We start from the raw sequence: 7,500 nt of genomic DNA, 5'->3' as shown, positions 1-7,500 counted from the left end.
CATCTTTTCTCTCCTAAACAATCTACAGCTATCAAATACGTCCATGCTCCCACTAAGGCCAACCCATTTATAACGATATATGAAAATACCTGTCACCCACATCCTGAGGAGCACTACTCACTTCTGGATGCTGGCCCATCTGATGGTATAAATTGTGGTTGTAGTTTTTAGTTTTCTTATTATGGAGCAAGCTTCTTTTTTTGTTTTTTTTTTGTTTGTTTGTTTGTTTGTTTTTTGTTTTTTGAGACAAAGTATCATCATGTGACTCTGGCTGGCCCCCAGGACTTGTTACGTAGAGTAGGCTGGCCTCAAACTCATAGAGATCTACCTGCCTTTGCTTCCTGAGTGCTGGGATTAAAGGCATAGACCATCATGCCTGGCCTCAGGCTAAGCTTCCTAAGTTTAAAAACAACTTTAGGTTTTTGTCTGTAAATGTGCTTTTATAATTCATTACATTTTTTATTAGGTAATTTTTATCTTCTAGATTGGCCATAGGTCTTTGTTTTTGAGGCAAGATCTCACTGTGTTACCCTGGGTGGCCTGGAATTTGCTATATACACCAGGCTGGCTTTGAACTCATAAGAGATGAGCCTGCCTCTACCTTCTGAGTGCTGAGATTGAAGGCACACACCTGTACACCCTGCTGTCTTTACTTTTTACACAATGTTTCATGTAGCCCAAACTAGCCTCAAACTTACTATGAAGCCAAGGATGACCTTGACCTCCTGATCGAACAGCCTCTTTTAACAGCACAGTAATTTGTGCATAAATTACTTTTTTAGATTGTTTTCCTGGGGGAAGAAAAATGCTTCTCTCTCATAAGCAAGGGACCTCTTACACCCTGATGCCACTAAGAACTACAGTATTGAGAATTCTCAGCAAGAATGTGTATCTCCAGGATTTGGGAGGGAAAAGTAGTTAGAGGGAGGTAATTCTTACCTTAGCACTAGATAAGGACCCCAAGGGTGCCATTTGCTTGGGTTGCCTTGGATCTTATGCAAGAGAACCGACTGGACAAACAAGATCCATCCTAACAAGTGGGCCACTGCATATCCAGAGCACACACTGAGGCAGCAGCTGGAGAAAGGGCTGTACCCATGAGAAGGGTCCAGAGTCAGCTTCTCTCAGAAGACTTACACTACATTACAGAGCTACCAGTTCTGCTGACCTGGTCTAGCCTTTAACTTTTCAATTCTCTCCCAGCTTCCAATCCATTTCAGCTGGAAACTACTCACCTGTAGAAGAGGAGACAAAACAGAGGTTGGAGAATTAGAGAGAAAAGGGGGATATAAATCATGTATGTATTCTTTCACACTGCAGGATTCCAACAGGAGGTTTTTGCTTTTAAAAAAGTTTCAAGGGGCTGGAGAGAGGGCTCAGTGGTTAAGAGCACTAGCTGCTCTTGCAGAGAACCCAGGTTTGGTGGCAGCTAACAGTTTGTAACTCCAGTTTCAGGGGATCTAATGCCCTCTTCTGGTTTCTGTGTGCACTGCATGACACAGAACTTATATACATGCTAACTTACATACATGCATACATAATTTACATACATGCTAGCAGTCTGTAACTCCAGTTCCAGGGATTCAGTGCCCTCTTCTGGTTTCTCTGTGCACTGCATGAAACAGGTGAACTTACATACATGCAGGCAAAACACTCATACACATAAAATAAAAATAATTAAAACATTAAAAAGAGTTTTAAGTTTGATTAGTTAAAAAACTATTATGAACTGGGTGTGGTAGACACACCTGTTGTCTCAGCACTTAGGAGGCAAACGCAGCTGGCTGGATCTCTGTGAGTTCAAGGCCAGCCTGGTCTACATAGCAAGTTCCAGGCCAGACAGGGCTACATAGTGTTCTCAAAACAAATATATCAACTCACTATTATGGGACTGACCTTGTGTTTTAAATCCTTAACAGATTCTTTAGTATCTTAAGAATGCCTGAAGAAATTGCTGCAGTTTCTCCACGAATTCATACAGGAGGAAGAAAGTTGGGTTTTTTTTTTTTCTATTCTTAAAGAGTTTTTGTTTTGTTTTTCCAAAGTGTTACATCGAATAGCGGCCTTACAAACTTTAGGCATGTGCTTTACCACTGTCCTATGTACTCCGTCCTTTTTTGTGGTTCTTTTAAAAAGTTTGTTTTCTCAAAGGTGTTCCACGTCAACAAATTAGCCATCTGTCAATACGAGGCTTCTTAATACACAGTGCAACTCTCTTTTATTTTCTCTTTATTAAAAGAAAAATCTACTTATATCTGTAAGTCAAATTCTGCAGGCACATAAAATGGCAAACATCCAGAAATATTTTTTTGATCTTTTTGAGACAGGGTCTCCCTGTAGCCCCAGCTGGCCTTGAACTCACAAAGATCCGCCTGCCTCTGCCTCCAGAGTGCTGGGATTAAAGACATGCGCCACCACGCCCGGCACACCCAGAAATTTTAAACAAAGTCAGCACTCCGCTTGGGACCCACCATGGGCCACATTCAGTCATCACAGTGAACACAAACCCTTCAAAAATCAGGCAGAATGATGTCACCACTCAGTCACCATCGCATAGGTTTCCCCAAGTCAGGTGCAATCCCAGAGCTGTAGCATTCTCAAGAGAGTAACAAGAATTCGCCGGAAATGTCGTCTACTCTCCAAAGCCCTAGTCTCAAATACAATCGTCTCCCGCTGGAACTCGCAGATCCTCATCACTTTAATAATGGGTCTAACACGGTGCCCACCCCCACCCGCCCATAACGGGCGCACAAAGCCACCCGGCTGCGCTCCGGACCGACCCGGCTCCGGGCCTTCTCCGAGGCCTGGCGCCGCTCCCCACCCGGCCTTCCTCGATTCCCACCCCCAGCTCGCAGCTCCTCCTCCGCATCCCGGAAGGTCGCACCGTCACCCGCCCCCGCGCGCTCACGTAGCACACACGGTCTCACCTGCCGCCGCTAAGTAGCGGCCCGCGCCTGCGCAGTCCCTGCGACCCGCTCTCCCAGGGGTCTCCGAGGAGCGTTCCTCCGAGCGGCTGGTGGGCCGGTCTTTTCTCTACAGCCGGGTCTTTCCACCCTTGAACTACATTTCCCAGAGACCACCGGGCCACGTCCCCACTTTGATGGCAGATTCAGGGGCTGGCTGGCTTTGGTGACAAGTCTGTGCGCACGCGCCTTCCCGGGTGGGGGGTGGGGGGGGGGGGGCGCGTGCGTGCGTGCGTGAGTGTATGTGTGATGGTGACCCTAGGTACCTGCGGGGCGTGTCTGTGTATGTGTGTGAAATGGTGATCGTGTGTACCTACTTTGATGCAGGATCTTTTGGGTGACTGTGATTACCTGTGATGTGGGGTGTGTGACGACGGGGGATTTGAAGTCATACACTGCATAACTGCTGCTTTATCTTTGATACTGTGTCAGGGGCAAACCTTCATTTCTGCAGTTCTAGGTTGTTTGGGGACAAAGGGGTATGCTGGAAGACTCCCAGGGAATATGCAGTGTGCCTTTGAAGACATTAAAGGATGCTTGTGTTGACTTGCAATGAATCGTGGTTCTCTTCATCTTCCTCAGGGAACCCCGGCCTCCAGATCTGCCTGGTGCTTATCAGAGACAGGATCAGCGGACTGAGTGCGTGTCTGGGTGGCAGTTTTATGTTCAGTGGTTGTTTTGGAATCCGTGCCTGAGTTCCCGGATGCTTCCTTTTTCCTCCAGCTTTGTAACCATATGGACTCCAGCTGCAGAGAGATGATCATCAAGAGTCTGATATTTGGGTTGTAGAATACGGGTTGCAAACAGCAAAGCACAACATGGTTTTAGAGTTGGAGTGGTCCTTAGGCAGAATCCTAGCAAGATATAATGAGGCAATACTATGCATAGGATTGCTGCCTCAAAGGATCTCCCTAAGGAACTCTCTGAGGTACTTCTGTGTTTCAGAGCAACACCATACCAAAGCCCAGGAGAGTGCGGTGGATTTAGAGTTTCCAGGTCAGGGTATCTTGACCTTGGCCTTTCCCTTGGATACTAAGAGGTGTTAGTATTAGCAGCACCCTCTTTCACGTACACCTGAGTGTGTGTGGAGAGTGAGTGCTTTTTGTGCTGGAGCATGAGTGGCTTCAAACTAAGCTAGTTCAGGTTCTAAGAAAGGTCTGGTCCTTACCATTCCAATTGCTGTTCCTTCTTGGAGTTCTTGGAAAAAGAGCCCAGAGGCAAGGCAAATGTAATTGAAAAAAACTGAAAACAGGGCAAGAGCAGTTTTGTTAGTTTTGTCTGTTTGGTTCTCTTTTTGTTTTTGTGATGTGCTTGGAGCAGTCGATTATGGAATACCGTGAGATGTTTGAAATAAAGCCCCCCAAGGTTTAGCATGTTCTTAAACTTTGTCCTCCAGGCATGACATTAGAACAGTACTGGGCTTACTGACATTCCCTCATGGAAGGGAGTGGGGTGCATGAGGATGCAAGCAGTCAGCAATTGCTGGTGTAGCGCCCTTAACTTGCGTATGCTCTCACATGAATTGGTTCGCCAACCTAGAGTTTGGTGGAATAATTTCTCTGGTCTGTCACTGGTGCCCATTTATTGAAGTCTCCTTAGGAAAATTACACAACAGCCAGCTTTTGCTCTTGACCTCTTCCTTTTCTGAGATTACCATGTACTTGGGTGAGAGCAGCTTGAAGAGCTGCTTGGGGTGGGGGGGCTGGAGAGATGGCTCAGCAGTTAAGAGCACTGACTGCTCTTGCAGAGGACCTGGGTTCAATTCCCAGCACCCACATGGCGGCTACGAACTGTCCTTAACTCCAGTTCCAGGGGAATCCGAAACCCTCTTCTGACCTCCGCGACATTGCACGACACGGGTGCACTCACATACATGCAGGCAATACACTCATACACATAAAATAAAAATAAAATATTAAATAAAAAAGATCATTTAGAGAAAGCCACCTGACAGGTCAGCATCTTAAGTATGTATCAATATATAACAAATTAGGAGCTGGAGAGATGGCTAGGTGGATAAAGCACTTACTGCACAACTGTGAGGACTAGAGTTTGAGTTCCCAGAACCCACATAAAAGCCAGATTGCCATTATAGCCTGACTGTAAACTTGCCTCTTGTGAGGTGAGACAGGATCCCTGGAACAAGCTGGCTAACCAGCCAAATCAGTGAGCTTCATTCAGGTTCAGCAAGAAACCTTGCCTCAGTAAGAAAATGGGATAGTTAACCAGAAAGATGCTGACTTCATCCTCAGACCTCTGCACACGTGTATAAGTTGCCATAATTTTAGTTTTACTTGAACTATTGATGTTGGTTTTCACCTTAAAGGCACATCTAACTCATTTAACTGAGCCATTAAATTCACTAGGAATGATCAGTCTGTAAGGCAAGTTTTCACTGTCAAATTCGGGCTCCAGCTTTGTGGGGGTTTTTTGTTTTGTTTTGTTTTTTATCGTTTTGACACAGGGTCTCCCTATAGCTCCAGATGACCTGGAACTCGCTATGTTGACCAGGTTGGCCTTGAACTCACAGAGATCTTCCTGCCTCTGCCTCCTGAGTGTTGGGAGTAAAGGCCATGTGCCACCATGTCTGGCCTAATTTTGTGGTTTTTAATAGAAATTATTTTTTATGAGTGTTTTACCTGCATGTATGTAAGTGCATCATGTGTGTGTAATGCCTGTGGAAGCCAGAAAAGGGCACCACATCCCATGGAACTGGAGTTACAGGTGCTTGTTAGCCACAATGTGGGTGCTGGGAACTAAACCCAAAATCTGTGCCAGAGCAGCCACTGCTCTGAACCTCTGAGCCATTTCTCCAGCAACCCTTCCCCGCTTAAAAAACATCTTGTAACCTCCAATGGCCTGTAACTTACTATGTAGATCAGGCTGGCTTCAATCCCACAGGGATGCACCTGCCTCTGCTCGCCAAGTACTGGGAAAAAGGCATGCATTACCACACTTGGCACTCCAATTTTGTTTTTGATATCACAAACAACTTGGTAGTCATAAATAATGAAATCTTTTAAATTTGGCTCTATTTCTGAAAAGTAACTGATGCTGCCATCAACACTGCTAATTTCTGGAACTGGCAATGGTTTAGTCCCTTGGCCCTTAGAAAATTCAGTCTTTTTCATGTGTATGTGTACATGTGCACTCACATTCATGTGTGGGTGCACATGTGTTTATTGGAAAATAATGTTATGTATTTTAACATATTGACTAAGCACAGTCCTGAAAACAGTAAAAATATATAGCACTGACTTTCAATTTTATAGTAGAAGTTGAAAACATTTCAAGATTTCTGGGAAACTGCTCTAAATTTTTTTTATATATTTGCAACTAGATTTGCAATTGACACAAATATGTTACCTATCAATTTGCTTTCTCTTTTACTTTTTAAAAAATATTTTATTATTTTTAATGTGTATGAGTGAATTGCCTGCATGTATGTGAGTGCACCGTGTCCTGCATCTCTTTTACTTTTTTAAAACCATCGGGTCTGGTCTCTGGTCTCACTATGTAGCTCTGGCTAACCTCGAACTAGCTAAGTAAAGCTCTGCCTGCCTGTGCCTCCTAAATGCTCAGATTAAAGGTATGTGCTACCATACCTGATACAATTTGTTTGTTTGGTGAAACAGGGTCTCTCTCTAGCAGCAACTGGCCTGGAACTTGATTTGCAGACCAGGATGGCCTTGATCTCACAGATATCTGCCTGTTTCTCCCTCCTTAGTCCTGGCACTAAAGGTGTGGGCCACCATGCCTGGAACTGGAGTTACAGACAGTTGTTAGTTGTCATGTAGGAGCTGGGAACCAATTCTTTGTCCTCTTCTAGAGCAAGCAGTGCTCTTAACTGCTGAGCCATCTCTCAAGTCCCCAATTTTTTTTTACATTAAAAAAATATTATTTATTTTATGTGTATGAGTGTATTGCCTGCATGTCCCACGTGAGTGCACCCATGTCATGCAATGCTGTGGAAGTCAGAAGAACTTCAGATCCCCCTGGAACTGGAGTTAAGGACAGTTCATAGCTGCCATGTGGGTGCTGGGAATTGAACCCAGGTCCTCTGCAACAGCTGTCAGTGCTCTTAACCGCTGAGCCATCTCTCCAGCTCCCCGCCCCCCTTTTTTTTTTTTTACATTTATTGTGGTACCATGCCACACGGCATCAGGAGGCCAGAAGACTACTTGTGGGAATCAGTTTTCTCCTTTTACCATATGGGATCTGGGAATGGAACTCCTGGGTTGTCAGGCTTGGCAGCAAGCACCTTCATCAACCCAATAATTCATTTTTTCATTAAAAAATTTTTAGATAGGGGCTGGGGAGACGGCTCAGCGGTTAAGAACACTGGCTGTTCTCGCAGAAGACCTGGGTTTGAATCCCAGCACCCACATGGCAGCCAAACGACTGTCTGTAACTCCAGTCCCAGGGGATCCGACAGCCTCTTCTGACCTCCACCGGCATTGCACGACACGGGTGCACTGACCTACATGCAGGCAATACACACATACACATAAAAGAAAAATAAAATTTTTAAAATTGT

The 7,500-nt window shown here is 45.0% G+C and overlaps 1 protein-coding gene across 1 annotated transcript in view; it reads right to left on the bottom strand.

Annotated features, from left to right (window-relative positions):
- Znf567 (zinc finger protein 567) overlaps nucleotides 1-2,960 on the bottom strand; it is a 12,518-nt gene extending 9,558 nt beyond the window's left edge. Inside the window, exon 1 of the mRNA XM_017803394.2 lies at nucleotides 2,928-2,960. The gene's annotated coding sequence lies outside the window, so the exon portion shown is untranslated. The remainder of the gene's footprint in view (nucleotides 1-2,927) is intronic.
- Between the last annotated feature and the right edge of the window lie 4,540 nt (nucleotides 2,961-7,500).

The sequence above is a fragment of the Nannospalax galili genome, unplaced genomic scaffold, assembly GCF_000622305.1.
Source record: "Nannospalax galili isolate Female #2095 unplaced genomic scaffold, S.galili_v1.0 scaffold886, whole genome shotgun sequence".
Classification (NCBI taxonomy): Eukaryota; Metazoa; Chordata; class Mammalia; order Rodentia; family Spalacidae; genus Nannospalax; species Nannospalax galili.
The sequence above is the reverse complement of the archived record's forward strand: the minus strand, read 5'-3'. Positions and strand labels throughout refer to the sequence as shown.